This window comes from Schistocerca cancellata, chromosome 6 (genome assembly GCF_023864275.1).
Source record: "Schistocerca cancellata isolate TAMUIC-IGC-003103 chromosome 6, iqSchCanc2.1, whole genome shotgun sequence".
Taxonomy (NCBI): Eukaryota; Metazoa; Arthropoda; class Insecta; order Orthoptera; family Acrididae; genus Schistocerca; species Schistocerca cancellata.
In genome coordinates this window covers 176,922,922-176,940,509 of record NC_064631.1, presented here as the reverse complement: position 1 = coordinate 176,940,509, position 17,588 = coordinate 176,922,922, and positions in this window count along the sequence as shown.

The following is a 17,588-nucleotide window of genomic DNA, read 5'->3' as shown; positions in this document are numbered from 1 at the left end:
CACACGTAAATAAATCCTTTATTGTCATTGGAATCATGACAATTACGGTGTATGCGTACAGATTTCGTTTATAATATACAACGATGTTGTTAGCTGTGGGAAAGTCATGACCTTTTGTAGATCTAAGATAACCACGTATTTTTCTTCACCTGCCTTTTGACTATCACTTTTCAAGGTATCTCTCGCACTTTGGGCTCTTCTTAGATGTAATTCCTTTCTTTGTTCATATTCTTCACTTTTTTGAGTAGTTTGGGCATTTAAAATTACAGTTTTCAGGTCGCTACATGTTTGAATGGAGGTTTAAAATGAAGATTAAACTTACTAGAATATATATGTTAACACATCTTCTCATTGATTGGGGACTTATTTTCAACCTTACACTTTTCCGCGTACTAATCGTACATTTTCTTAGTGGTTAAATCACGATTCAGGTATTTACGACTGGGATTATGATTTCTAGTGCAATGGATGGTGTAAAGAGGAAATGAAGCTATGTGTTTTTCAACATCAGAAGTTTCAGTTTTATTTCAAGATGGCATACGATCTCATCTATCTAACACAGCATTAACTTCGTCATTTGAACGAAGATTGTGTATTCTTCCGTCGCTGAGTTGTAATGTATCTCTTGCGAGCCCTTATCATTCTCGTTATCAACTGTTAGAAACTAGCAGAACCTTCCAGTTCTGGGTTATTTGTTGATACCAGTAGGTCAACGTTTCCTGATGACAGCGGACTCCTCGCAGCCTCTTATAGACAAAGTCTGTTTAATCTGATCACACAGATCGTAGAAGATTTAAAAAGAAACCTCCTTTGTTCATAGATATTTTTTCAGAGCATTTGATGCGATAACCACAACCTTGGTTCCAATTTTTTTTTTCTTCGACTACTTTGATACGTCTACGGAGGTACTCTTTTCCTTATAACTCTTTTTGTAATCTCTCTTTTTCTAGCCCATGTCTCAGCATTACGGGAACGTTTGCCCCGCCTTACTGGAACTGAAACGGAGAGCCTCGTCAGTAGAGCCAAGGGGAAACTGTACATTACCAGAAATAATGAACGTACTTACTTTTAATTATATCATATGTATTAGAATTACGAATTGCTATAATTTTGCTGTTAAAGAAAAATTTTGCCAGGTCAGGTTTTTACGTCTTAGTAGCTAATCCCAATGAAATTTTAACAACTTGCCTCATACTTTGCCATTATATAGTCGTTTACAGTTAAGTATCAATTTTCAACTGTACAGACATTTTAAACATTGAATCACTCATCTGACGTTCAGACTTTCACCTGCTATAGCACTTGCATTTGTATAGAGAAAGGCGACTTCGAGATTAAAAAAATACTCGGAGAAGAAAATATTACAAACAGATGGAGAAACAATGACAGGAGAACTACACTATTAGATAGTACCATCTACATCTCCTATACGATCCGCAATTTTTTGAAGTGATGTATACAGTGAACCTAGTCATTAATTTGGAGTACTGTTAATGAGGCTGCTGGTACCCCACTTTTCAGTCAGAGTCATTTAAATAAGCAGAACATATTCACATATTTTGTGCTTCGATAGGAGCATTTTTCCGCTGGTGTACGTATGTTTCACATCTACTCCTAAACCACTGGAACGATTTCAGCCAAACTTGGTACACATACCATTTACTGCCTGGAGAGAATCGCCGTGGGGATAAGAACCACTTACCTACGGAAGGGGTGGGGGTGAGGGTGAAAACCCAGTGTAACTCACTACGTGCGAAATCGCAGATCGTATTCGTCCAGTATCTGAGAATGGGAGCATTTAGTGACGTGCAACACAATTTCAAACCTTTTCGAAACTTTTTCACACTGACAGCCCTGACAAAATGATGAAAGAAAAAAAGCTGATCGCTTACTACATTTTTGCTGTTCATGAACTAAAACTGCCGCGTCGGGCATGACGTTTCAGTCTATTACTACGTTACTACTAACTGTATTCACTGAACGTACCTGAAAAATTACATCATTGTACGACACATAGTTCCAGAGGAATGATGCCAAAGAGACTGAGCTGCCCGAAATCCGAAACTGCAGGACGAAATTCACTACAGACACAGATGAAATATGTGAACAAATAAATGTGAAAGGCAGCCGCACTCCCACGAGAACATCGCACGGCTTACTGTCTCAAGCGCGTGGGCGGTTCTGTCGTTTGGGCATCATTATCTAGTGATGGCATGTGTTCCGAGCCAGTGAAAGGAATGTCGTGACCTTCATCTATTGCAATACACAGTCGTTGATTCCTCCGCCATTTATCAGATTTCCGGTGGTTACGGTCAACAAATGTCTGCACATTGAGGCCATGGTGGTTCTTCCCTGGGACTAGACGTTTCGTTTATAGAGGTGCGCCTTTGCGATAAATGCTGTATTTCCGGAGCCTCGTGGAGACTTGATGATCGAGGCAGCGGTCAATCGAGAAGAAATGGCAATGACTCCACTGTTATCAAATATGTGAAGACGCTTTTTTCCAACAGTCATTGTATGTGTGCTGCTCCCAAGTAGACCCAGAGGAAGGCCAATGTAACTGTCTCCGAAACATTGGTTTCTCTAGCATAGTTTATTACATTGTGAAAGAGGTTAAGAACATGTGAAATAATTGTGACATTTGCGTCCATGGGCAAAGCCACAGGTAAAAAGCTCTTCCTAAACCCTTGTATAAACGAAATACTGAGGGGTACGAACCAGCAACCTTCTGTTGTGGTGTGGGTGAAACTGTGGAAAGAGAAGGGGAGACGAAGAGATGAACAGACAGAGAGGGGAAGGAGGAAGTGGACGCAGATATAAGGGAAAGAGGAGACGGACACAGTGAGGGAAGCGGGGAAAGGGCAGAAAAAGGGGAGGAAATGGATAGAGAGGGGGGAGGGGGGAGGGGAGGCGCAGATCGACAGAGAAAGGAAGGAGAAGGAGGGTGGAGGAGGAGGTGGACTGAGAGAGAGACACAACGAGATAAACAGTGGTGGGTGGAAGAGGCGGACAGAGGGCGTGGGGGAAAGAGGAGATGGGCTGACTGAACTAGGAATACATACATACAAGGGAAATGCCGAGTGCTCATCTACTTGTATAATGAATTTTTCATAAGGACGTGAAACAGATGAATAAAAAAAAATTGAAAATCTTGTTAGAATACACGTTAAGCAATACTATCTGCACACTGGTGATTACTGAGGTAACAAAGAATAAGGGCTTCCTAAAAGAAGCAACACAAGTAAATAACAATAAAACAGCCCTGTCGCTCCAAAACACACTTTCTTTCAAACCTAAAAACCAAAGGTACACTAACATCTTTTGCTCTCTTTGAGTTCAATGTCAATGTGTCGCTTTAATGGACAAATTCTGGCAGAGTTTTTCAGGCCAGCAAATGGGAAGTAGCGGTACACAAAATGGAAACCAAGCACTATTGCCTCGGTCCTGTCAGCTGATAGTGTGTGTAGTGTGTGTGCATGTGCATGTGCGTGGGTGTGTGCGTGTGTGTGTTGAGACTGGTAGAAAGAAATGATTAAGTAGTGTACCACTAGCTTTTTAAAGCATTAAACAACTTCCTTGGAAAATGGTACTAAACACTAAGGATGAACTGAATGAGATAGTGCTGTTTTAAAGACAGGCGTTTTATTCGACAGACATTTTATTTCACTGAAGAAAAAACTACCACCAATCACAGTTTTTGAATAGTTGATTTATTTTACCGCAACCTAACTTGGGGCCTGGGTCCATCATCAGACAGCAGCCAGGATTTCTCATACAAGGTGATGGAAACAACCGAATGAAACAATCGATTGAGTCATTCACTGGAAAACGGTCGACTCGTTTGGTTGTAGTTTTACATATCGGGTGGATTACTGTTATTCACTCCTTGCCAGTGAAATCAGCCCGTGGGAGTTAACGTAGCATGTATGAGCTCTTGCGGGGAAGGCTCCGTTTATTGGGAGAATTTTAAGAATGTGTGGTTCATCTGTAAAGGTGACATCATATAGGACAGTAGTGCGACCGGTTGTTGAGTACTGCTCGAGTGTTTTAGATACGCACCAAGGTCTAATTAAAGGAAGATGGTTCAAATGGCTCTAAGCACCTTGGGACTTAACATCTGAGGTCATCAGTCCCCTAGAACTTAGAACTACTTAAACCCAATTAACCTAAGGACATCACATACATCCATGCCCGAGACAGGATTCGAACCTGTGACCGTAGCGGCTAATTAAAGGAAGACATCGAAGCAATTCAGAAGCGAGCAGGCTGCTAAATTTGTTTCCGGTAAGGCCGAACAACATTAACGTATTACGGAGATGCTCCGCAAACTCGAAGGGGAATCCTGCAGAGAAGGTGACATCCTTTTTCAGGAACCCCAGCGAGAATATTTAAAGAAGCGGCATTTGGTGCTGACTGCAAGACGATTCTACTGCCGCCAACGTACTTTTTGCGTAAGGACCACGGTCTCGTACGGCAGCATACAGATAGTTGTTTTTCCCTCGCTCTATTTGGGAGTGGAATCGGAAGCAAATGACTAGTAGTGGTACAAGGCACCCTCCGCCATGCAACACAATGTGGCTTGCTGAGTACGTATGTAGACGCAGAATGTAAACTGGCGATACAGTCAGTTGTGAATGTTAAATGAAACACCTTTCAGGTGTCTAATTTATTATTATTATTATTCTGGATTTACAATGTGAGTACATTTTTCCAGCACCTATTCTAGATTACAGTAAGTCACTAATTATTGTTCTCCACTCTTCTCTATTTGTCCATAAATCTTCAGGAATGTTGTTCTTCCTCATTGCTGACTGAACTCCCTGTTTCCATGTATCAGGTGGTCGTCCCCTTTTTCTTCTTCCAATTGGTACCCAGTCGATTATGCATTTTGGTAGCCTTTCCTGTTCCATTCGTCTGATGTGTCCATACCATTTAAGTTGTTTGTGCTCGATGAAATCAATAACTGAATTTTTACATTTCATCTTGTCTCTGATTACTTCATTTCTTATTCTTTCTCGTCTTGATATTCTTGCTGAACGTCTCCAGAAATCCATTTCTGTGGCTAATAATTTTGATTTCAGTTGCCATTTTGTCGTCCACACTTCTGAACCATATGTAATAATGCTCCTAACTATTGTTTTAAAAATCCTTATTTTGTTATCTGTTGTTATGTGTTTGTCCCAGAGAATTCCATTCAATAAAGAGATTGTCGTCTTTCCAGAATTTATTCTTGATCTAATTTCTTTGTCCTGTTTCCCATCATTTGTAATTTTCACACCTAAATATTTATATTCCTCAGTAGCTGTTATTGTTCCCATCCCTTCTTCTAATATTAAGTCTCCATTCACTCCACCAATTACCATGTACTTTGTTTTATTCATGTTTACTTTTAGACCTGATTTTTTATATTCTTGAATCAATTTTCTGGTCATATACTCTATGTCCTCATAGTCTTGGGCTATAATCAGTTGGTCATCTGCAAATTGTAACGAGTATATTGTTCTATCATTTATTGGTATTCCCATAGCGTGACATTTTTTCTTCCAATTCTGTAAAGTTACTTCTGTATATATTTTATACAATGTAGGTGAGATACTACATCCTTGACGTAATCCTTTTGTGACTTGGAATCCATGTGATAGATATTTACCAATTTTTATTTTTGAAATAGAATTTTTATATAAATTTTGAATTGCTTTAATTATTCTTGGATTTATTCCTATTGATATTAAAGGTGTCTAATTTCCAAACTGTTATTTTATTTGGCTTCCAGTTTCGGCCATTTACTACGCCATCTTCAGGCCATCTCACCAATGTGTAGCGAGATTCCAACCTTCCGGTCAAAATAGGGGCCAGACTAGTATCTGTATCAAGCAGAAATCTGCAGATACCAGTCTGGTCCCTGGCATCAGGGAAAGCTTCAAGGCCACCACAGTCTGCATGGTTCCCCCATACAGCAGCCAAGGTCAACCATGTGCTGCCTCCAAACACAGCTGATACATCACACGTGAACTGCATTCTCAGTCCACGAAAGACATTTGGACCACCAATAAGCTGCTGCTTATTGAATTGGCCAGCAAGATCAATGTCTATTGCTTTCAATGACTTGTACACAGGAACACTAAGCCGCCAACGGCGACGATAACCACGTCGCACAGGTATTGCAGAGGTAAAATCCCCAGTGTTCTCAAATGATCTACACAATGAACCCAGTTACTAACTTGGAGTATTGTTAATTATAAACATTGCTGAAGTGAAAATCTTGATGTCCTTGTCTTCCAAAAGCAAATGGGTGTTTGAGCCACAATGTTTGCCGAAAACCCTCCTTCGCACGCTACCAGCTACCACCACCCAACACAAAAACGTTCTATATCGAGGATGTTGGTGCATGGAGTAGAAGCTGTTTTGGACACCGAAAATCTGCGCAAAGAATCACTTACGAAAAGGTTTCAAAGAAAACAGCCAATAAATTTCGCAATCTATTTCACCAAAGACTCATAACCACAGCCTCCCCAATTCCCCAACCCCAAGGAGGAAACGAAGAAAATTGCGTGTTTCCCATTCTGCAGCTCAGTAACGGGAAAGATTAGCGGGCTCCTAAAGAGGCAATAACTGGATTCGGTATTCTGGCCTCCAGAAAAATTCAGAGGCTCGAAGGATTTTAGGAATATATAGAATACCGTGTGGGTGTTGACAGTTTTATGTTGTGCAGCCCGAGAGCATTATTGAACTGTAGCGCATACAACACGAGAGATGTTTGCAACTACAGTATTCCATTGCACAGAACGTCTATTAATAGACAGACAAATGGTTTCTGGAATAGCGTCATAAAAGGAGCTATCGAGAGAAAGTCGGTTCTCTTGACCCTGTAATTAAATACAACTTGGAACCCGGCCACTGTAAGACTGAAGTGGACGTGGCAGTCTTGCAACCAAAAATTATTTTAGATGACGCTAATCTGGGCATCAGTGACGTCACAAGCGGTAGCGCGGCGATATAAGCAACCACACGCCAGGCACCGTTTGGCATTGGCCGAGGCGCACGCGGTCGAAAGCCCATGGGCGTTAAGCTACTGGACGGAGCTTGAAGCCTGGGAGAATTTTATCAGTCAACTCATGTTTAACTTCATTTAGGCCAAGTGGTGTTGCGAGCTTTCACCCAACTCGATACGCATATACATTTATCTGCGAAACGTGTATGTTGATTCAAATGGTTCAAATGGCTCTGAGCACAATGGGACTCAACTGCTGTGGTCATAAGTCCCCTAGAACTTAGAACTAATTAAAACTAACTAACCTAAGGACATCACACACATCCATGGCCGAGGCAGGATTCGAACCTGCGACCGTAGCGGTCGTGCGGTTCCAGACTGTAGCGCCTTTAACCGCTCGGCCACTCCGGCCGGCCCGTGTATGTTGACTGCATTTGAATGCTGCAGGTATCCTGTGGAAAATAACGACTCTTTACGAGACCCATACCAGCAAATAATATCCAGTACTTAATGTGTGGAACCGCGTGACCGCTACGGTCGCAGGTTCGATCCTACCTCGGGCATGGATGTGTGTGATGTCCTTAGGTTAGTTAGTTTTAAGTAGTTCTAAGTTCTAGCGGACTGACGACCTCAGCAGTTAAGTCCCATAGAGCTCAGAGCCATTTTTTGAACTTCATGTCTACTTATTTTCATTCTGGTTCCAATAGCTCGCTGTTACAGAATCACTTTTTAACATGTTTAAATCAGGACAAAGAGAGGTTTTTTTCTGTCGGCAAGGGGTACCAGGTCTAACAGTGATCTGTCTTCGATTGGAACGACCCTACATGTACATCTACATCAGCGTCCACACTTTTGCTCTGCAAGCCGCAGTTCAAAAAATGGTTCAAATGGCTCTGAGCACTATGGCACTTAACATCTGAGGTCATCAGTCCCCTAGAACTTAGAACTACTTAAACCTAACTAACCTAAGGACATCACACACATCCATGCCCGAGGCAGGATTCGAACCTGCGACCGTAGCAGTCGCGCGGTTCCGGACTGAGCGCCTAGAACCGCGAGACCACCGCCAAGCCGCAGTACGGTGTGTGGCGAAGGGCGCACAGTTGACGAGTACCATTTTCTCCTCTTCGTATGCCATTCAACGACGGCACACGGGAAGGAGCATTGCCGGTACCCTACTGCTTGAGCCCAAACTTCCCTAATTTTAGCGCATTAGTCGTTAGGCACTGTGCACGTTGGAGGAGGCAGTACGTTTCTTGACAGGTTACGAAACGTGTGCGCTTCGGATTTTGCGAGTGAAGTTCGATTCACATCAGAAGTCAACGGAATGAAACCGCAGCCGGCGTCAGTGTCAAATGGTGGAGGGTTCACACTAAGCAAAACGTCAGTTCATCTCATTTCGCTTCGCCCAGTACCAAACGGTGAAAGTGAGGTTTTGAGATACCATCCGAGAAATAAAAAGTCGGAATACAGCATCAGAATTAAGAAACTAGATGTGATTAAGTTTATTAACAGCTAAAGAAAATTCCGTAATTCTTGATAAAATTTGCGTGGTCAACTGCTGGTAAGTGAAACTACAGGAAAAGTGTCGTCTAATTTTTTTTAAACATCGACATTTATTTTCTAGCGAAAATATATACATACAAACACATCAAATAATATTTATGAGGCTATACGTAGAGCCTGTTTTTACCATTGTTTCTTTTCCTCCTAAGTATCAGATAATATCAAATTCAGCTGTATTTTTCTCTTTCAACAGAGATTACAAAAAAGGTATTTAATGAATCTTTTTATGTTCGTATTTACACGCAGGGCATCCTTTCTCTTTGTCCGAGTATTGTAATACCCTAATCATTTTTCTCTTTCAGATATCTGGCCTCTCTTGGGAAGAACATTTGATGGAAAAGAAATTCATGCCGTCATGGAACATTTGCAATTTACTACGAAAACAAAGCAAAATAGTAAAATAAAGAGTGAGAAGACGTGAAATCACGCTATCCTCTAGTACAACAATGAGAACGGCGAACATGGGTTAACTTGCGTCGTTAGCAGACGATGACACACTTCTCCCCACCACCGTAGTCAAAACTTTCCTCCCGAGAAACCTTGAAGGTGACGTCACTTCCAGATCCGTTCCGCTGACGGTCTGTGTGAAGGCCGCCATCTCAAATGCACTGTGGAATGTGTTGACGTTCCGTTCCGTTCCGTCAGAAGCCAATCAGCTTTGAAGCTTTCAGTGATGCCCAACTGCCGCCTTGTAGCGTCTTCCACTGCTGTTCGTTGAGCTTTAAACGCATTACAAAAACGTCAAGTACACCACAGGAAAGCGTACCTGAGACATCTTTAGAGAGAACCTAGTACAAAAAGTTCTTTTACAGAAAAATCTAATGTACAATGCTAGGTGGAAAGTGTTTCGTAGATTGTATCTGGAGAACGAAGAAGCCCGACGCTATCAGTTACTATCATTTTCTTTAAAAAGGCGCCCCGACAAGAAGAATGCAAAGTTTTTATGAATTCAAAACTATAACCTAACACAAGATGCAAGAAGCATTACAAAAAATTCTCTAAGTTATGACAAAACAAATATAGAACTGATAAAACATGTCTCAAATATTACACCGTCGAGAATCCCTCGTTTATGAATACGTACTGTCAAAATGGCTATTACCACAAGACCGCAACATAGCCCAAATATGTCCAATTTATATATAAAAAAAAGCACGAATGAAATATAGAATGTCAAAACCAGATTTGCATCGGTTTATTAAATTTATGCTATAAATCATATCCACTGTAATAGTATTGTCACGAAGTCTTTTCGTGCAAAGTAGTTACGGTTAAAGAAAAACTGATTTTACTAACTCGCCTACCACCTTCACAAAATCATCATGCTATTGCAGGCGACAGGCTACGAGTGTATCATCATTCAATGAAGGTCCTTCAGCGCCTATTCTTCTATAGACTAAGGTAATGATTACAATAGTTCTTTGGCCTACTTTTTCGCTCAGCAATTACTCCATCAACATGTTGCTGTTTCCAGACAATAAAACATGATCCACCGATGATTGCAGAAATGTGCTGAAACATGTTTGGGCAACAATAATAATCAGACAAAACCCAGTTCCCAGTACTTAGACTGCAACCATGGCCGATAATATAGCTTTATCCAAAAAATGAGATTTTTGAATCATGAAGCCAGATATAGTTTAATAAATAAGGAAAGACCCTTCTGCTTTTTTTTATTTAGCCGGATGACAATCACGGATTTCACTTATACAATTGCCGGTTTCAAATGTAATACAACCATCTTCGGGTCTGGAATTTCAGTAGACGTATAAGAAAGACTGCAGCCCGAAAGCGCACATATTTTCATACGCCACAGCACGGGATATGAAACGAGCTGCAGATTACAACAGAAGTCAGCAATCATGTAAGTAAAATCTGTAATAGTCTCCCAGTTAAATGATGGAGGGAAAAAAAATATTACAACAACACGCAATTCTCCAAAACAACAATTATGTCCCATTTCGCAGGACAGGAAAAGAAACTAAGAGTACAGAATTAAAAAGTCAGAAGAGTCTTGAAATAAGAAAACGATACCAGAAATGATGGTATGAACATGTAGTTATAATGGCAAACACGAGAATAACTAAAAACGTAAAGCAATACACACCAGAAGAAAACGACCCTTGGGATGACCTACAAAGACGTAAAAACGCCCTGCAGAAAGGAAACATCCCGCTATACTCGAATTCCTTAGCTGCCCATTTGTTTTTACCAGAGAAAGTGTTGTTTTATGTTTTGCAGAAAAGTATCAACCTAATTTCGGATGTGGGTTGTGCCTCACAGACGAACAAATAAAATCTGTAATCTTTGATTACAGAATTTTATCTGTAGTGAACTACGGTAGATACAGCTACGCAGTTTGTTGCAAACAGTCACAGCACTGGGGTGAAGATTTTACACAAACGGCTGCTTTTCCAGGCACACAACGCACAACTCCTACAGGAGAAATCGAGTTTCGGCTAGATCCTAGACATTCCACGGGCAACACACGAAGGACATGCGTAACTGTATCCACAACAAACTTTCTGAGTTACGCTACCATTTGAAACAAACCACACAGCAGCAGCCGCGCGGGGTAGCCGTGCTGTCCGGGGCGCCTTGCCACGGTTCGCGCGGCTCTCCCCGTCGGAGGTTCGAGTCCTCCCGCGGGCATGGGTGTGGGTGTTGTCCTTAGAGTAAGTTAATTTAAGTTAGATTAAGTAGTGTGTAAGCCTAGGAACTTACCACAAAATTTCCAAAAAACATAGCAGTACCTAGTACAGTTCCATAAAAATAATTTTTTTAATTAAATTTCTGCGGAAATGAACAAAGCGGTTTGAGCCTTTTCGGCAGGATGGTCATGTCCCTATTGCCTATTTTGAGAAAAACAGTAAAAAGAGGTTGTTTTATACGAGCTGGAAAGTTAGCTTTGAAACCATACGTATTTAGTTTACAAAAGTAATCCATGTCATTTTAACTCTTCTGCTTCGCTTGGTGAGGCCATGGCCTTTTACGACCTGTGTTTAAAAAATTATTGTTCTTTCCAACAAACTAGTCCCTATCTCATATTACACTCTTATGCCAGTGCTACTTTCAATCGCTGAAAAATTTTGGAAATTCGATGCTTGTGGTAGCGTGATTTCAATTTTAGAGCTTTTAAAACAATGGCCCCTGAACGTTTTCTTAATTTCTGGGAAAAGAAAAAGGTCACATGTGGCCATGTCTGGCGAATATGGTGGCTGCGGTAACATTACAGTACTGCTTTTGCCCAAAAATTCACGAACTAGCAGTGAGACGTTCGCAGGTGCTTACCGTTGTGCAAAGGCCTTGAACAGCGTTGCCATAGATCCGGGCGTTTTTTTCTAGATTGCTTCACACGAAGGGCGTTGAATTTGGTAGTAGCACTCCTTATAAATCGTTCGACTTTGCGGCAAGAACTCGAGGCACGCTATGCCGTTACAATCGAAAAACACGGAAAACGTAACCTTCTCATTCGAGCGCACTTGTCCACCTTTTTCCGGTCTCGGCGATCCATAATGCATCCACTGGTATGACCGAGCTTTCATTTTGACGTCATGCTGGTAAACCCCTGTTTCTCACTGTTGTGACACACCTCAACTGAGGTTGCTCACTTCATCTAGCGACTCCTGAGTAGCTTGTATGCGTTACTGTTTTTGTTCGAAATGCATCAGTTTCGAAATAAATTTTGGTGACGCGTTTCACACTCAAAACATCGGAAAAACATTTCATGGCGTGAACCAACTGACATATGGCAAATCATCAGCGACTAGTCTGACCGAGATTCCGCCATAGTTCATAATCATTTCTTTCACTTTTTCGGCTATCTAAGAGGTTGTTGATGTGCTGGGTTGTCCAGGGCGCTCGTCATCTTTAACATCTCTACCACCTTCTTGCCTTCTTGAAACGCTTATACCATTCGCTATCCTTTCTTTTTGCTTTTTTTTTTAGTCATACGAAACTCACCAAAGGCAATATTTAACGATACTGAACACGGCAACAATTTTGAGTTCATGTTATAAACAATGTGTGTGAGGTTCCATCATCTTTCGAAGGGCGTGCACCCGGGACAGCGACAATTCTTCTTGCGATATTTCGGCTAGAAGTTTGCGCGTGCCTATTTATACGGAGAGTCACGCGATACAAAGCTGCTGAGGATTGAAAGCGCATGCGTCGAAGATATCAAAGTCATCACTACTGCGCTAGTCGTAAATAAGATGTATACAGCAAAGATAAACATATAAGCGCAGAGTGCAAACAAAATAGTGCTGCTGCGAATCCACAGTGCTTGTAAATAAATAATTAATCTTTAAAACATCTGTCGGAAGTGAAGATGCAGAAATTCTTTCCGAACGAAGGTGTGAAATAAGCGGTTTCCAAGCATTGACAAGATGAAATCCTTCGTCACGGTTTAGCAGGTTGTCGGCTAGTTGTATTTCTACAGCTTCCTTAACAACTGAGTCCCAGAAAGATGAAGCAGTAGTTAAAATCTTAACATCTTTATAATCCATGGCATGGCCAGTAGAAATGCAATGTTCGGCAACTGCTGATTTGTTGGACTGAAGAAGACGTGTGTACCGCTGCAGTCCAACCCTTGTAATGTTTATTGACAGTACGAAACTCAGTTTTCTCCATTTTTGATCACAGTCCACACACTGACCAATTAAGACGGCTGTCAACAATGAACTGTATGCTGTAATGTTGAAATTATTCATACGATCCTTGGAATAATCAAGCTTACAACCACGAAGAGACAAGAGAAATGTTCCGTTCTTTCATGCAAAACTGCCAGACTTATAAAACCACCCTCGTATGTAGGGAGGTACCTAATTAAACTCCCCTTAAATTTGAAAATTTGGACGAATATGGATGATTCGGCTTTCAAAAGTAATTTAACTTCACAGCAACATCTTAGCAGGAATTTAGCACTACGGATACTTTCACGTTTTTATTTGTATCTCTCCAAAGGAGTGAATCGATTTTATGATTGAGAAGCTCTGTTTACGCAGAATGTGACGCTCTGTAACTTTCCTGACTGATTTTTTTTTCATTTGGAGTACCAGGCTTTGAAACACGAGCATAACTCACTTTTCCGCCAAGTTGATAAAAATTGCCTATCGTTGACGATCGTTCGCGACTAAATGGCTGAACTGGTTCGAACTTTAAGTAGATCATTCTACGCAAAATTTTATGCTCTTTCATGTCACGTGTTGAGAAGTTTCTGTAGCGTAGATGGTTTTCGAATTATAAGCGAAAAACTGAAAAAGTTCAAACATTTCGTAGTTCTTCAGCTGTCAGAAGTTTAGCACAAAGCAGAAACCGTCGCAGACCCGTTTAACGCTTATTTGAGATGCCTAACATCGATTGAAGTTATTTGTAGATTGTGCATTTTTATTGAGCAGAAAAGTCTAAATTCCCTACATTATCTACATATGTCTGCAAAATACATCGTTCCTGTACAGTGCGCGTGGTTTGCCCTATGTAACGTTTGCCACACTCACAAGGGATTTCATAAACTCCCGCCTTTCGCAAGAGCAGATCATCCTTAACGGATCCCAACACGACTGCAGTCTTAGCTGGTGGGCGGAATATCACATCCACTTTACGTTTCTTCAAGATTCTAGCGATTTTAGAAGAAACATTACCCACGTATGGGAGAAAGGCTATAGAATTTGTGGTGTCACCGCCAGACACCACACTTGCTAGGTGGTAGCTTTTAAATCGGCCGCGGTCCGCTAGTATACGACGGACCCGCGTGTCGCCACTGTCAGTAATTGCAGACCGAGCGCCACCACACGGCAGGTCTAGAGAGACGTACTAGCACTCGCCCCAGTTGTACAGCCGACTTTGCAAGGAACGGTTCACTGACAACTACGCTCTCATTTGCCGAGACGATAGTTAGCATAGCCTTCAGCTACATTTGCTACGACCTAGCAAGGCGCCGTATTCAATTGATATTGAGATTCTATTAATGTATCATCAAGAGCGATGTTCTACAAATGTGGATTAAAGTTAAGTATTCCAGAAGCTACGTACTTTTCTTTATAGCATTCATTACGTATCCTGTTTCAGACCTCATGCCAGCCTGCGTGAGTTTAAGCGCGTGCCTTTCGGCTTCCTCTCATTGTGTCTAGGCTGTTTTGTCTAGACACAACAGATTTCACTTCCCTTTCCACTTCCTCAGCCTTTTCCTGTGATTTCCTGTGTTATTTGATGAACAATATTACGAACAAATTGACGGTGTCGCTATGGGGAGCCTTCTCTCTCCCCTGGCGGCTAATTTGTTTATGGAGGATTTTGAAGTGGAAGCCCTCAACTCAGCAGCATTAAAACCGACGGTCTTCTGGAGACCCCAGATGTTAAGTCCCATGGTGCTCAGAGCCATTTGAACCATTTTTTATTCAACTACAGAAAGAGTAAGCAATAAAAGAAGCGAACGAGGAATTTGGAAAGGGAATTAAAGTTCACGGAGAAAAATATTTGAGATTTGCCGATAACACTGTTATTATGTTAGAGACACGAGAGGACTTTGAAGAGCACTGGAACGCAACTGGTGGCACTCTGAACGGAGACTGTACGACAAATTTCAACAAAAGTAAACCAAAGATATTCCAACGCAATCGAATTAAATAGAGCGATGCTGAGTAAATCAGATTAGAAAATAAGTGGTCGAAAGTAGTGGACGAGCTTTGTAGTGTCAACGCAATTTCTGAACATAAACACCCTCCGGGCATTGCTGTGCACTGCAACGGCAGGGATCGATAAGGCACACTGTAGAAGTTTCAGTATAACTTCATGAATCACGCTGTAGTTGCTTCCTGTGACGTTGTAGGGTAGTCAGAGTGGAGATTTGCCTGCTCGCCCTTTATTTTGCAGACATATGTAGATAATGTAGGGAATTTAGACTTTTCTGCTCAATAAAAATGCACAATCTACAAATAACTTCAATCGATGTTAGGCATCTCAAATAAGCGTTAAACGGGTCTGCGACGGTTTCTGCTTTGTGCTAAACTTCTGACAGCTGAAGAACTACGAAATGTTTGAACTTTTTCAGTTTTTCGCTTATAATTCGAAAACCATCTACGCTACAGAAACTTCTCAACACGTGACATGAAAGAGCATAAAATTTTGCGTAGAATGATCTACTTAAAGTTCGAACCAGTTCAGCCATTTAGTCGCGAACGATCGTCAACGATAGGCAATTTTTATCAACTTGGCGGAAAAGTGAGTTATGCTCGTGTTTCAAAGCCTGGTACTCCAAATGAAAAAAAAATCAGTCAGGAAAGTTACAGAGCGTCACATTCTGCGTAAACAGAGCTTCTCAATCATAAAATCGATTCACTCCTTTGGAGAGATACAAATAAAAACGTGAAAGTATCCGTAGTGCTAAATTCCTGCTAAGATGTTGCTGTGAAGTTAAATTACTTTTGAAAGCCGAATCATCCATATTCGTCCAAATTTTCAAATTTAAGGGGAGTTTAATTAGGTACCTCCCTACATACGAGGGTGGTTTTATAAGTCTGGCAGTTTTGCATGAAAGAACGGAACATTTTTCTTGTCTCTTCGTGGTTGTAAGCTTGATTATTCCAAGGATCGTATGAATAATTTCAACATTACAGCATACAGTTCATTTTTGACAGCCGCCTTAATTGGTCAGTGTGTGGACTGTGATCAAAAATGGAGAAAACTGAGTTTCGTACTGTCAATAAACATTACAAGGGTTGGACTGCAGCACAAATCAAAACAGAATTGAACGAAGTTCACGTGGACTCTGGTCCATCATCGAAGACTATTTAGTTTTGGATTAATGAATTTAAAGGTGTTTGGACTAGCACCGAGCCGGCCGGAGTGGCCGTGCGGTTCTAGGCGCTACAGTCTGGAACCGAGCGACCGCTACTGTCGCAGGTTCGAATCCTGCCTCGGGCTTGGGTGTGTGTGATGTCCTTAGGTTAGGTAGGTTTAATTACTTCTAAGTTCTAGGCGACTGATGACCTCAGAAGTTAAGTCGCATAGTGCTCAGAGCCATTTGATTTAAACTAGCACCGAAGGCGGATCAAGCTCCTGCGTCCAGCTGAAGCCACCACAAAGGCAGCCATTGACAACTTCTCAACCAAGCGAGTGCATAACATCCTGCATGGAGAATTGGCTATGAAGGAACTGTGTGCGAGACGGACGCCGCAGTTGCTCACAGTTCACCAAAGGCGCATCCAGCATAACATTTCAATACAATGTCTGGAGATGTTTAAACGCAATCCGCAAGGCTCTTTGCGCCGATTTGTGACTGTTGATGAAACCTGAATCCATCAATACACACCAAAGTCAAAACGGCGGTCAAAACAACGGATATGGGCTGGTGAAAGTGCACCGAAGAAGTCAAAGGCCATTTTGTCAGCTGGTACAGTGATGGCCACTATTTTTTTTTCTTTTTTCTTTTACACACGAACCTATTATGCTTCGCTGCTGGATCGTTTGAAACTTGTGTTGGCTGATAAAAATACCTAGGTTGGCACGCAAAAAAGTGCTGTTTCACCAGGATAATGCACTATCCCACACTATCAGCGATAACAAAGGCGAAAGTGCGTGAGTTGGACTTTGAATTGGTTCCTCATCCACCCTATTCACCAGACATAGTCCCACGCGACTTCTCCCTGTTCGCTAGCTTGACACTTTGGCATGCTGAGAAGAAATTTTCATCAAATGCGGACGTGACAGTTCAAGTCAACGAGCATTTTGCAGAGTTTCACAGAATCTGTTTACCCGGTGGAGTGAAAAAAAAAACTACAGTATCGTTGCATCAAGTGCATATCCTTGAAGGGAGATTATGTCGAGAAGTAAGGTGACTTGTTCACGAAACAAGCCTTCTTTCTTGTTTTTAGCAGACTTACGTAACTCATGACATAGGTAATTAGCCAGAACAAGATCATAATAAATGGGTTTAAAAATGAAAAAAACCATGACGAATGAAAGGTTTTATTAATGGAAAAATACTTCGATTACAATGTAAAACTGATGAGATAATTTTTTTACGGATGTC